Source organism: Cupressus sempervirens, chromosome 4 (assembly GCF_028749045.1).
Source record: "Cupressus sempervirens isolate cs-2001-9-10 chromosome 4, ASM2874904v1, whole genome shotgun sequence".
Classification (NCBI taxonomy): Eukaryota; Viridiplantae; Streptophyta; class Pinopsida; order Cupressales; family Cupressaceae; genus Cupressus; species Cupressus sempervirens.
This window is the reverse complement of record NC_143121.1, coordinates 869,438,799-869,453,414: the sequence shown is the minus strand read 5'-3', so window position 1 is coordinate 869,453,414 and position 14,616 is coordinate 869,438,799.

The window sequence follows — 14,616 nt, the reverse complement described above, 5'->3', positions numbered from 1 at the left end:
GTTTGTTACCGATGTGCTTATCATTCAAGTGAAATAATAAAGAGCAGAGAAGAATTTGTCTAAAGATACTTAGTTTTCTTGTCATTCTTTTTGTAGGGGGCTATGTAAATGCCTTGCAAACTCATTCTGGAATGAACTCTGTGCTATGAGGAGTGAATCTACACCTTACATGTTTGTGAAATTCCAAAAAGTGGAACAAATGAAAAAGCTTTAATCTTGTACAGACATCATTAATAGAGACGCTTATTAGCCTGAAAAACTGCGTGGATTCAACTCCATTTATAGGCTGGAATAATTTCCAAGAATATTTTTGAAAGTAAAATTATTAAAAGCTTTCTTTGAACATGATAGAATATCATACTAATTTGGTATGCATCCCCACTTAAATAAAGCCGCCTCTCCTCAGTCATTTTAATCATAATGCAAAAGAGAAGAACTTATAAATGCTTTTTATAAGGTATAAAAGTAAATTTTATATCAGAAAATTTTATTTTAAAATTATTGTTTGTTGCTTCAAAATTATACTTGGAAAATTGTGGACATGTATCGGAAGGATTTCTTAGAAAATCAAAGGTTAAAAAGTGCTGGTATTATATTATTTTCCTTACAAATCTCTCCTTTACTAGGAACATACAAATGGATGTGTAAAACTCTACTTTTTCACATCAGCCAAGAGAGGAAGGATTGAACTAGGCCTTCTTCGGGATTTAACTTTTTAGAAAAATTGTTGTCTGGCATTTTCGTTATTGTGACGAGAGGTATCCCTCAATAATGAAGTCATAAATAAATCATTAGTCCATTCAATACTATTAATAATTAAAATAATTAATTACAACAAATAATAATTAACTTTAATTTTAGTCTATAATAATTAACTTAGATTTCAGCACCTTATAGATTAAAAAATATAAATATTTATAGATTATTATGACATTGAACTTAGTATTAGTATTCATACATAAATCACACCCTCTTTAACCATAGAGGACAAGAGCATACTATTTATTTGTAAAGAACATAAATTTACTAGGCCACACTTACTTTCACTCAAACTTGTGGAAAGCTAGATTTAAATTTATTCTTCTAAATAATATTCTGTGATATATTATTTGCAAATAAGATATTTATAATTAACTTGAAGTGGTCAATGATGAATACATGGATAGGGAGGTATAGGAAGGATAAGGGGATATGAGCTAGGGGGATTGAATAAGATGAATAATGTGAATAGAGAACACATATAGAGTGAAAAAAATTAATATTGATAAAAAACTAGGGATGGAAAAATAGAAAGAGAGGATGTGCATTTATGAGGGAAATTAATATGAAGGAAAAGATAAAGAAGTGGGTGGAGAGTGGGGAGTTGGAGTGATAGAATAAAGATATTTGGGGTGGTAGAGAGTATATGTACATACATACATACATAGGGAGAGAGAGAGAGAGAGAGAGAGAGAGAGAGAGGTGAATGGTAAAGAGAGGGGAGAATATGAGAGGTGCGTGATTGAGCAAGAGTGAGGAACTATGAGTCCCAGACTTTATGTGTTCATGTTTTTCCTTCTCACTCCTCCACAGGGATTCACGTGCCCACCTCTTAACTAATTTCATTTTCTCTATCATGTGCCCATCTCTATGTCCATAGAATAGCTTTCTTTGTTTTGGTAGATTTCTGATTCTTTACTACAGTTCTATTGGAGAATTTCTACTTGTTTAATAAAAATGACATGTTTATGGTTTTTTGTTGTGTGACTGATGAGGCGTTCATAGCTTAGAAATATGTTCATTCTTCTCCATTTTTTTAAAACCACCAGGATGATTGAAATGCATATAAAAGTGATTCCAAGGTAATGGTGATACAAACTTTAATGATTTAATTAAAATGGATTAAATTTTTAGTGCGTCAACATTTATTATGATTAGCAGATAAATGTTCACCTCTTTTTCTTGTTTGAAATGACACATATTGGATAAAATAAGTATAATGAAAACTTTTCTATCCAATAATTAATTTTTATTTTTTGAAAATGGTAGGGAATGAGTGAAAATGGGTCCAAGTGTATTATAGTTTCTTAGATGTATAAATATATTTTGATACGAATTCATAATGTTATGAACAAAAAAGGCTTACATGTATAAATAGATTTTCAATACAAATTATTCAAATAATAAAATCTTAATATCTCTCATCTATAATTTCCTTATATTAATAAACCTAGAACAATCTTTTAAATTAATTATTTGTTCCTTCTTCAAATTTTTAACCAATTTTGACTAGTACAATTCAGTAATAACATAATATACTTATTTCATAAGCATTAGATTATATGATTTGTTTAGATAATAGATATATTCATAGCAGCTACGAATCTTTCAGGGGATGAATACTTGTGGATAAATAAATAAAATTATATCTAAATAAATTAAAGATAGTGATTATTAGACAACCAAGGGCATTGTTTTTATCCCCCTACGTCGTGCACTTTGTTTCCACTTGTTCCTCAAAGCAACGTATAGATGACAATTGTCAATTTATTTTTTGTGTTTTATGTTGTGTCATATAGAACACACTTTGGGCATCCTATTAAGTTATTTACAAAATATAATAAAATAGGTCAACTAGAACAAGGTAGGTTCTTGCATTTAGAGTGAAAATTTATCAACAATTGTACATCACAAAACATTGTTAGTTGGAAGTTATAATTAATATGTGGTTTTTTCCCATCTTACAAAAAACCTTAAACATTTATAGTATATATAAAGATAAATTGTGCAAATTCCATATAATACAAAGGCTTTGGATCAAAAAAAGGAAAAAAAAGAAGAGATAACTTGTGAAAATTAGTGCATTCTAGGTGAATAGAAGTATTTGTCTTGAATATAATAGAATTTCATGTGTTAAATTGTAATATAATTAGATAATAAATATTTTTGAATTGGTATTGAATAAAATATAATATGTTGTGTTAAATTGTAATATAATTAAATAATAAATAATTTTGAATAAAATTTGATGTGTCAAATCGTAAAATAATTAAATAATAAATAATTTTATAAAAATAAAAGTATTGGTATAAGTAAAAAGTATAAAAAAAATATTGGTATAAGAAAAAGTATTGATGTAAGATTGATTAGAGTTAGATGTATTAAATTGTAAAATAAAATAAACCTTAAAATCAAATAAATACACAATTTTTGGGATGGAAATGCAATATTTTATTTTAACACTACAAAAACCAAAGTAATACACATAATTTGACAAAGATGAAGAACACATGTATTTATTCATATTTTCTCTATATAAATGCTATTTAACTTTGTTTTGTCAAATGAAGGAGTTTCTAAAAAAAAAATTCCTATCTAAAATACAAAATTACATTTACAATGTTTAAATTTAGAGGCACCTATTGCCAAAGATGTTGGATATAACTTTGATCTTTACTTTTGTATAATTATTCTAATTAAAAATTATATTTGTCAATGGGATGAACTCAAATTAAAGGTAAGAATAATGAATATTAAAATTGTATATATGTACAAATCCTAGTCAAACATATTGTAAACCTAATAATTTTTTTATTCAAATCGACCAATCGTTAATATGGCTAGAGAATAAGATGAAATATTTTTACAAAGTAAATGTTCAATGCATTTGTCAACTAGTCTAACTTTATTAGTCAATAGAAATTTATATGTGTCTTATTTTATTTTATTTTATTTCTACAATAAGATGATATATTATGTGCATTTCAAATTGCTAGGTTGTCTATTTCATTAAAAAAATGACAATTAGAGGGGTAAGAAGATATAAGGAAGGATAGGGGAGAAAGAATTGGGGAAGTTAATAAGATGAATAATATGAAGAGAAAAGAGAGAAAGAGATGAAAAGATTGATATTGATAAAAAAAAATAAGGATGAAAAGTTAGGAAGATAACGTGTATGTGTATGAGGAGATGAATATGAAGGGAAAGATAAAGAAGAAGGTAGCAAGAGGGAGAGAAATAAGAGGAGAGGAGAGTAGCAAGATGTAGAGACACAATGATAAAGAAATTTGAGGTAATAGATTTTATATAGATAGATACATAGAGAAGATCAAAGAGTAGTAGATAAAATAGAATATAGATAATGAGAGATGAATGGTAAATATAGGGGTAAGATAAATAAAGATAGGGAGGGAGAAATGAGTGTATGTGTGTACAAGAAAGATATAAAGGAAAGTATATTTAGGTAGATAGGGAAGGTGTGTGTATTAATAGGAGACATGTAGATATAAAAAATGGGAGATATAGAAATATAGAGTAAAATGGAAAGGAAGAGATTGGATAGGATGAGATAGAGACAATTTTAAATTACTGGTTTCAAATAGCTATGTTGTCCATTTGGTATAGGAAATGATAGATAGAAGGATATATAGTTATAATCAAGGATAAGGAGAGAGTGAGGGGACAAGGGAAAAATGAATTTAAGATGAATAATATAAAGAAAAAAGATGGGTAGAGAGGTGAAAAAATTAACAAAGATAAAAGTAGACATGAAAACATAGGGAGAGATAGTGTATAGATAGATAGATAAGAATCGAATATCAAAGTGCAAGATGGTTATGATGGTAGGGACAAAGAGGAGGGGAATGGGGTGGAGAGAAATAGTAAGAGAAGAGGAGGTAGATAAAAAGAGACAATGATAAATATGTATGAAGTGATATTTGAAAGACAAGGAATCACTTTTACAACTATATCTAGAGTAAAAACAATAGATGGTCTCCTTATCCAACCTACTTTCACTTTGGAAAGATACTCAAAAATGAAAAACAATCAATATCATATTATATGCATAAAAAGAGGAGGACCTCCTATATTAGATAGCTCTTCAGAAAAAGCATTTGTATTATGGTAAAAGAAACATTTATTTTGCTAAAGAAGAATATTTTGGAATAGGATCATGAGCTAAGTCAAGTCAACTGGTGAGACATCGAATCCTTGTAATATCTTGATAGACAGCACCTCAAACTTCATGTTTCCAATAAGATCTTCTAGCAGTTGTGCATACACATCCATTACTAGGGTATCAACACCTCCATGGAAGATTCCTCACTAACACTCTCACTAGGAAATCAAGGAAGAGAAATAGCTTAATGTCCACAACTCTCCCAATTTTTTTTATATGGTTATACATTCAAATTAATTAGGAAATCTATTAAAAATTGGGCAATATGAACAATGTCTACATTTCCATAATCGATGGCCAAAGTAAAAATTACCGTGAATCCTTACCTTGATAATGAGCAAGTTGCAAATAGAAATTACCTTGAACCCTTACAAAAAAAATGAAAAATACCTTCAACCCTTATGGTGAAATTAAACAAACAAACATAAGAGGATGAGACCTTACCTTGAAAGCAATTTCCAAACAAAAGAGGATGTAGATGATGCAAATGAATCCATCCAGCTTACCTTGATGGTTCTGAAAATCTCTTAATTGGTCATGCTTGAAGCCTCTCACCCACATTTTACGGCATGATATATTATGAAGTTTCACTTCTTCTTTTTTATATCTCTGAAAATGTCAAAAGTTTGATGCCAATCTTAACTGTCATCAAAATTTTAATTTTATTGGGATCAAATTTTAAGAAAAATGAATTTGACAAGCCAAATTAGCCTGGCGTCAAAAATTAACGTCGAAAATTACCTCCAAATGTACTAGTGTAAGTTATGAGATGGATGATGGTGAAATGTTTTAGTGGTGAAAGTTTTAAGTATTGATTCACATCCCCCCTCTCAAAACTTACTTTCCCATTGCTATTTCCAACACCTTGAACTAGATTTGGAGGCTTGGAAGAAACTTCTCTCTCACCTCATGCACAAACCCATTGAGCCTAAAGTTTGTTACTTTCTTTAGAGTGACTTCTTACACAAAATCCCTTTTTTCAAACTTGTTGAACCTATCCCCAATGCTTGTTCATTTTGTAGCTATTCAGAATATGTCTCTCATGTATTCTTTAACTATGTCAAGTTGCCAAGGAAGTATGGAGGGCATTTGGTTTTACTCTTGATGGTAACTTCATGATTTGCATTATTTTATCTGGATGCATTTTCAAGTGTAGTAAAGAATTTAATAGTTTTTTGTCTATTATATCTTCCTATATCCTTTTGTACATTTTGAAAGAAAGGAATAATGATACTAATCAAGGTAAGAGTAGGTATCTCACTGAGTCTCAAATAAAACTCATGAGGGCTGATGCTTCATTACAACTAATAGCCATCTTCAAACTCAAGGAGAGCATGTTCCTCCAGTTGCTAAAGAATGGAAATTCCATGATCGAAAGGAAGGAACTAGCATTTGGATACACCATAGTCCAAACAAAGGATAACTTTGATACCATCTTGGGTAAGTTTCTTTAGAAGATCCAAGTTGAACATAGGTTGAACATCTATGATGCCTCTTCAAGAAGGTAGTTGACTCCCTCAAATTTTTCCATTCACTTCACCATGTCAGACTCCAGTGAAGGGTAGTAAGATTGAGATTAGTTTGATCTTATTTTATATACTTCCTATGTTTTTCAAGATGTATCTAATGTATAACATTTTGATACTATTATCATAGTTTTTTTAGGGATGAAACTCTATCGTGTTTGGTACTACTCATCGGTTGCATGGTTTCCAAATATTTTTTGTTTAATAATATGTAATAGTAATAATAATATATGGAATGATTGGTTAAAATATCTAGTTAGAGGAAGGGTGCAAAAATCGAAGTCTTCCAATTACCAAGCATATGGTATGCATCAACAATGATAGCGAGATGAAAGGGTAAAAGGAAATTTTGGAGAGTGCGATGAGTGTAGGTGAGAGAACAACAATTTCATCTTCCCCAATACCTCAAGGAAGAAAGGCATTGAATGTTTTTAACAATAATATTTTATTTTCATTCCATCGCATAACTACATGTTCACAGTTTTTGGGAACACTATCTTTGAACTCTAATAGATTGTGTTTGTTTGTAGATATATCCATACTGTTACATTGATTTCTCTGACCTACACTAAATCATAATTGTCTAAACAAAACCACTTTCAGTTAGTCCAAGGTAAATTTGGGTTTTCTTTTGTTAATTTTTCAGTTTTCCAATACAAAATTCCACAAACGCAGATTTAAGCTATTCCTATTATCATTAATTTATTTCTCTTGCAAATAGTGATTTTTGAAAATCGAGGATTGGGAATAGGTTTAGGGGAAATGTGGTTTAAACGGTAAAAAAAATCAACTAAAGAGTCTGCAAATCATAATTTGCTTTCTTGAATTAGGGAAATTGCAAAACCTGGATTGGGTACAGTGGGTAATCAATTGCATATATTGCTCAACTTGGCATCTAAAACTATCTTATTTGGTTTTCTTATTCTTTGTGTTCCTAATTATGTACAGGCTCTCACTAACCTTGGTGCTAGTGAAAGCTTGTGTAGTCTCAGATCCTTTACATGATTTCTATGTAGCTAACATGGCCATAGATAAGTTTAAAATTTAGTACAACCACAAAATTCTGTTCATGTGTTTATTTGTCTTTCCTTTTCTCACTAGATTTAATGTAAGATCATGTTATCAAGGCAGGATAATGTAGCTCTAATACTCTTTCCTATCTACTCTGTAGACAAATATAAGAAACTAATAAGAGAGACCCTATAAGCCACTCCAATATTGATAGATCTTCTTTGAGATGGAATTGCAAGAGGCAAAAGCAATGCAGCCAATGCCCTATTTTACCTATCATCTTTTCATCGAAATGATTTGCAGGTAGTGGCAGCTAAGGCAGTCCCTTTCCTTGTTGATTTTCTAACAGATGAAAGAACAGGTCTTATAGATGATGCTTGCTCTGTTCTTGTTCTGCTTTATAATATAAACTTGATCTCCTAGTTGGTTGCCAAAATAGTGAGTCTCCTTTCTTATTTACAAATATATTTCTTCTTTGTTGTGACACCATACCATATCTAAGAAGGCTCTATAAATAAGAAAAATGTTTCCCACCATTCTCCGAGAACATGACAATATGATATCTATATAAAAGAGTGGTGGGGTGCTAAACTCTTAAAACCCACATTGCTGGTAATACATTATCATTCTATTCAACTTGTTTCTACCAATGGATGAAAAGAAGAATAAGGCATGTTTCAAAAAACATTCTTGCTGCATTACCAAATATTTTGATCAAAATATGTTTTTTAAAAGCCATATTTTTTAGACAATGGAGCATGTTAATGGAGCTTGCTTGGTTTTGGATGTTTGTACTAATTCATGGCCGAAGTTGGTTGCCAGGATATGGCTGAATATAATGTCAAAACCTGAAAACTTTCAAGCTTCAAGCTGATGGAGTTAATGAAGGTAATTTTATTGTCACCAAGAAGAATTTGCATCTAATTTTAATAACTGTGGTTCAGGAAATTCTTCTATGGTCAGTCTATTGTCAATTCATGTTGCTTATTTCTATGCCCACTCTTAAATCCTATTGTAGGTGCTTTGTCAATCAAGCTATTTCCTTCTTTGTAGTTAGTCAAAAAATTGATGCAAGTGTAGCATATTTCTGCTATTTTATATAAACTACATTGTAGGTGCTAAGAGTTCATGCTATCATTCTATTAGGAGTTCATTACCAAAACCCAATAGCTCAAATGTCAACTAAGCTACCGAACTTTTTGTGGTTGGTTCTTCCAGCAATACAAACCGGACATACAAAATGTTATGGGTAGATAGCAGATACAATATTGTGTACTTAATAACCCAAATCTGTGAACACAGATGCCCTGCATAGAAATGCGCATTTCATCACAGGAAAAGTACTAACCAGTTCATACCGAGATCTTGAGCACAGATGCCCAGTAAAAGAGCATAAATGTAGGTTGCAAAACTACAGTCATATATACAATTTTTAACAAGTTCGTGTGAAGTTGGACAATTTCAAATGTGATGTCATTCCTTCGATATCAGAAGAATCAATGGATGAAAGCGGGCTTTCGGAGGAGAAACATTTCCCTTCTAGACTATCAATTGAGCTAGGCCCTGAGAAGGAATCAAAGCATCTGGTAGTATCCTTAAACATGTCATCTGCCAATCCATCTGCCGGGATGACCAACGAAAAGAGTATGGAGAGAAGGTTTGAACCCCCAAGCAGCTTTGTTGTATTATCTTCTTCCTCAGCAAAGAAACATCCTCCTCCAACTGCATCATGCTATTCATTAAAATGAATACTCTTAAAAAATAGAGTTCATTTTCCTTGTACACATCTCTACAACAATGAGGTTCGTGTAGATCAATTTCATTGTATGGACTGTCTAAAGGAGGGAATTGGCAGGCAAACTCCTTCATACATCTTAATTTTCATTTTTCGACTATATATATCTGTAGAAAAAGTCATGACCTGATAGCAATGAAACTCTTTCTTTATTTTTTGAGCTATCTTATGACGATGATACATAAAATTATGGCAATGATGATGGCAGTGCTCTGCTATTGTTTGCTAGAATATCTACTTAGAGTCCAAAATCCTCTTTGTAGCCTCTTTCAGATCAAGTGCTTCAAATAGTGCAACAATAAGGTCCTTCAATTAATGCAATTCAATTTAAGAAAATTAGGTCATAGCAAATCCTTCAATTGTTGATTTTGGTCATAGCACTGGATATTTCCATTCAAAATGTGAGTGTCTCCAAAAAATTCCTCTATGGTGTATCATGATGTGTCTCAACAATTTATATCATTAATATTCAACAACAAAATCAATATTTCATGCCTAATAACATATAGTAAAATACACCAACTAGCTATAATCAAATCAGATATTAAAGGCACCAAACACCAACTCCACTTGGTAGAATATAGAGTTCTGGAAATAAATCAATGTTATTACAAACTTGGTGGAACAAATTTATAGACATGCACAAAGTAGCTCTGTTGGATACAAGATTTTTAACAATTGCTAACATCTTTTTTTTGTTGCTTGAGAGGAACTACGCTACCTTGCAGCTCTTGTTTTAAGGAGGTATTTCAAATGCATTGATCATCTTAAAAGAACCTTCATATAGTAATTTCTAGAACTTTATAATTAAAGTTTGAATCACCTCAAACTTTTTTCGATAAAGATACTTTTAATCTTATGTCGACATTTCAAATAAACTGATTATTTTTACCTTAATTTCCAAAAAATGCCCTATTTATAATTGAAATCTATTCAAATTATAATAAGATTCATACCTCACCTCTCAAAAACCCTGCGGATAACTCTATTGTTCTATGTCTGGTGATTTTCTTTTCCTAAACCTAGAACTCATCATTTGCATTTCCCAACGATTGAAAATGTCTTGGCATTAAGTCCAATGTGAACCAGACATTCTGACACAAGTCATTCAAGAAATGGAAGTGAAAGGAGTTCGAATAGAGGCCTGATCTTCCTAGCAAGTACAGATTACCAGAGAATGATGATGATGATAGACCCGTATTGGAATCGAATATTCCCAATCTCTTCTTTGCAAAGCAACAAGTAAACAACGCGTGAACTCCCCATCTCATGTGGAAATTGGTCCGCTGCTCTGCAATTTGAAGGAGTTTAGTAGAAATTTAGACACACCACTTCTCAAATCTCTTTGTATTACCAATAACAATGCACTTTGGGATGCCCACAACAGTTTTTCCAAAGAAGAGGCAGTTGATGAGCCTACTTTCATTATTTATGTGCCAGTTGATAACATTGTATAAGAATTAGATGGGATGAAGGAAGGCCAATCTCTCTTGGTCGCTTTGATGGAACTTCAGATGGTTTGGATTGGTTGAATGTTGTCCGGCCGATACTTCAACAAAGATTGGAGAAATACATGGAAAGAAACATTCAGTTTACCGTGTTGGGTGTTATAAAAGATTGGAAAGAAGAGTATGTTTCCCATTTGGAGAATCTCGAGAGAAGGAAAGATCAGGTTGTGCAAGAATTGGAAGGGAAGACGGATAATGGAAATCTCCAGAGGATTTTGACGGAGACAAATTCTGAGATTGAAAATTTCAAGCAGAAGATATCAACGGAGGATGAGAAGATTTGAATCTTGAATTCAAATCTAAATATAAACATATCATAAGCTATAATATTTGTAATGAACCACAATGAAAAATATTTAGAAGTCTTGGGTTTGAATCTTGAATTCAAATCTAAATATAAACATACCATAAGCTATAATATTTGTAATATTTGTAATTGAACCAAAAATGAAAAAAATATGAAACATGCACATATAATTTTGTATACATTCAATACGATTATAAAATTCTATCGACAATTTAGTCTTTAATAAATTGGAGATAAAAAACGGTTTACAATTGCTTCATCAAATCGAGTTCCCAAGCAATTTGAGTAACAAGCTTTAAAAAAGGCCTTCAAAAGTCTCATTACATAGGCTCTTGATCGCTTGATCAAGAATCATTTGTTCAAAAGATCAAACATAACGAATTCTTTAGAATTGGCTATGGAAATAGAGGTCTTGGTTGCTGTTCGGAGAGCAGTAGATAGAGGAAGAGCTTCGCCTTTTCTCCTTCTCTTATGAGGGATCTCATTCTCTTTCTCACTTGTTTGATTCTTTTCCCCATTCTGTACCGGAAAAGCAATAGAGGAGGATTGCAAACAAGAGTGTGCCGAGTGCTGTAAAGAGGTTGAACAACACACATTTCGAGAACGTCCTTTGCATCCCACACAACGTCCCTCACCTTGTCCAACCATTTTCTGATGTCGCCATGGCCATCTTTTGCAGAAACTGAATCCTCATATTTCAGAGCGGCGCTTGTACAAACTGAAACTGCAACTGCATCCCAAGCCATGTTGCTCAGATGTTCCAGCCATTTCTTTATGTCCTCATCTTGTGTAGAAGCTGAACTCACGTACTTTAGATGGCCTCTCAAAGTTCTCAGAGCGCTTTCAAGCCTGACCGCACCTGCCATAGTTGACCTTTTTATTACCAAATCAAACTTTGGGGCCGATAGATCTGTGATAATAGCGCTGAAACTTTCAATAGCATTTGTACATCCACCCAATAAGATCTCAAGATATTTAAATGAAGCGGACTGATGACTGAACAGCAGTCAAACTTCAGTTTAGCTGCAGTTTCCAAAATGCGATCTTAGATTTTGTTTGTTTTTTTCATTTTATTTTCAGTGGAATTGTTCTGTTTTTCATCACAATTAACATTCCACCTCACTGCTCGGCTCTGCGTTCACTGCTTAATATGCTCAATATTTTTGAGCCGATAGGCTTATTGTGGGAGCTTTGTTCCTCTAAATTATTATTTGACCGGAAATGTTGTAAGACTGTCAGTTTTATGATTATTTGACTGAAAATGTTGTAAAACTGTCGGTTTTATGATTTTCTGATAATGTAAAAAATTCATTTTTAGAAATTTTAATTTTCCTTTTAACATTGTTAGCAAGTTTCTAATCTCTCTTTTCTTAATAGTGGTAAAATCTTCTAAAACAAAATCCTAAATTGATTTAAATTTTTAAATTTTCCTTTTAACATTGTTAGTAAGTTTCTAATCTCTCTTTGTAAAATCTTCTAAAACAAGATCCTAAATTGATTTAAATTTTTGAATTTTCCTTTTAACATTGTTAGCAAGTTTCTAATCTCTCTTTCCTTAATTGTGATAAAATCTACTAAAATGTAGTAGAGTCAAAAGCTTGCAAGATCGTTAAATTGATTTTAAAAATTTAATTTTTCTTTTAACATTGTTAGCAAGTTTCTAATCTCTCTTTCGTTAACAGTGGTAAAATCTACTAAAATGTAATGTCAAAAGCTTGCAAGATCCTTAAATTGATTTCAAGACTTTGAAAATGATTATGGAGAAGCAAGGTTTGCAGTGTTTTCTCTCCCTCATTTTCAACTTGTTATTTTTTATAAGGATTCTGTAGTCCAATCACTACTCCTCAAATTCTTGTAGAGCAGAGTGCATTTACAACCTTGATTGTAGAAGGCTCAAGATTTTGCTCCCTTTGCATGTTCTCGCACATTTTGTAGGGCATGTATTATCTGCACTTTTTCCTCCTATAGTGTGAAGAAATCACGAGGATATGTCTTTGGATCTCAAGCAATTACACTCATCTAGAAATCAGATGGGGAATGCTTTGGCTTGGGGATCCATTTGCAAATGTTCTGGCTCTCATTCCATAACCTGTGTCTATCACCACCAACCAGAATTTGGCACTGAAAAAGCCATGGCCATGGTTGCTTGTTGAGGAAGGAATTGGAAATGAAAGGGTGTGTATTCATTGATTTAAATGTTCTCAAATTCTTCTCCACTAGTGTAGATCAAGATGAAAATGATTCTCCCTTTTGGAGAATCTGTTGTAGACTTTTTGATATATTGTATGAATAATATTATTTTATTTTCTATTTATTAAAAGACATGATTTTGTTTTTTATATTATAAACATAGGTAAAAAATTTGATTGTTTTATTAATATCATAGAAAATACAAATTATATTACACATAATTTGAGTGATTTTCAATACATTCCAAAATTGAAGTTAATTTTTATCATTTTCAAAAGATTTTTTTTAATTTTTTAATTTCTATGTTTAATGAAGATAATAATATTATTATTTATATTAAAAAAAAATTTCGTTATTTATTAGTTTAAAGTAACTATTTTTTAACAAGTGATAGTTAGAGAGTGGTGCTTGGGTTTCGTTCCATATTTTTTATAATATGAAATTTTAAATAAATAGGTTGAGTTTTTTTTATTTACATTTCAAAATAATATAATTAAAATTAAATCTAATATTTTAGATAGTTTTATTTATAATTTTAAATATTTACATAGTGGATATAGGCTATAATTTTCACTATATTTATTAAATTTTATTTTAATTATATTTATATTATTTGTAGTGGAATAATAAAAAATGGAAGCACAAGTTTCTAAAATTAAATAAATAGATGATTGTTATTTAATAACTTTAATATGGTACATAAGTATTGAAAAGATAAATATAAAATAATTATATAAAAACAATAAATGTTACATATTTTCCAAACTTAAATTGATTGTACATTTTTTGTTATTGTACTTATTGTAGACAAATACTATTGCATTTAGTTTTAGCCAATGACATAACATTATTTTTTAATTAAGCATCTTTTTCTAAAATTTAATTATTTAATTATATAGTTTATAAACTATAAAAATTATATGATTGGTTCAATTCGTTTTGTCTTATAGGAGCCCTTTTCTCAAAAAGATTTTTGGTAAGCAAAGATTATTAACTAGCCTTAATAATGTTTTTCTTTAAGTATAACATTTAAATAAACAATAAATTACTATAACATTATATATTAATTTATATATATTTAAAAATATGAAGTATTAACATGTAAATCATTATATCTAATCTTTATATCTTCATTGTATTTCATTAATAAACTATAATACTTATATCACCTTTTCAATTTAATTATCTGTTATTCAAACAAATTTCATTGTAAAAATAATTAAACTATCTATAACATATACAATGAAACATAAAATATTAACTTAACTACATATCTATTCTATTAATTATAATTATATATGTATTTTATTAATTATAACTACATTGTAATTATAACGGTA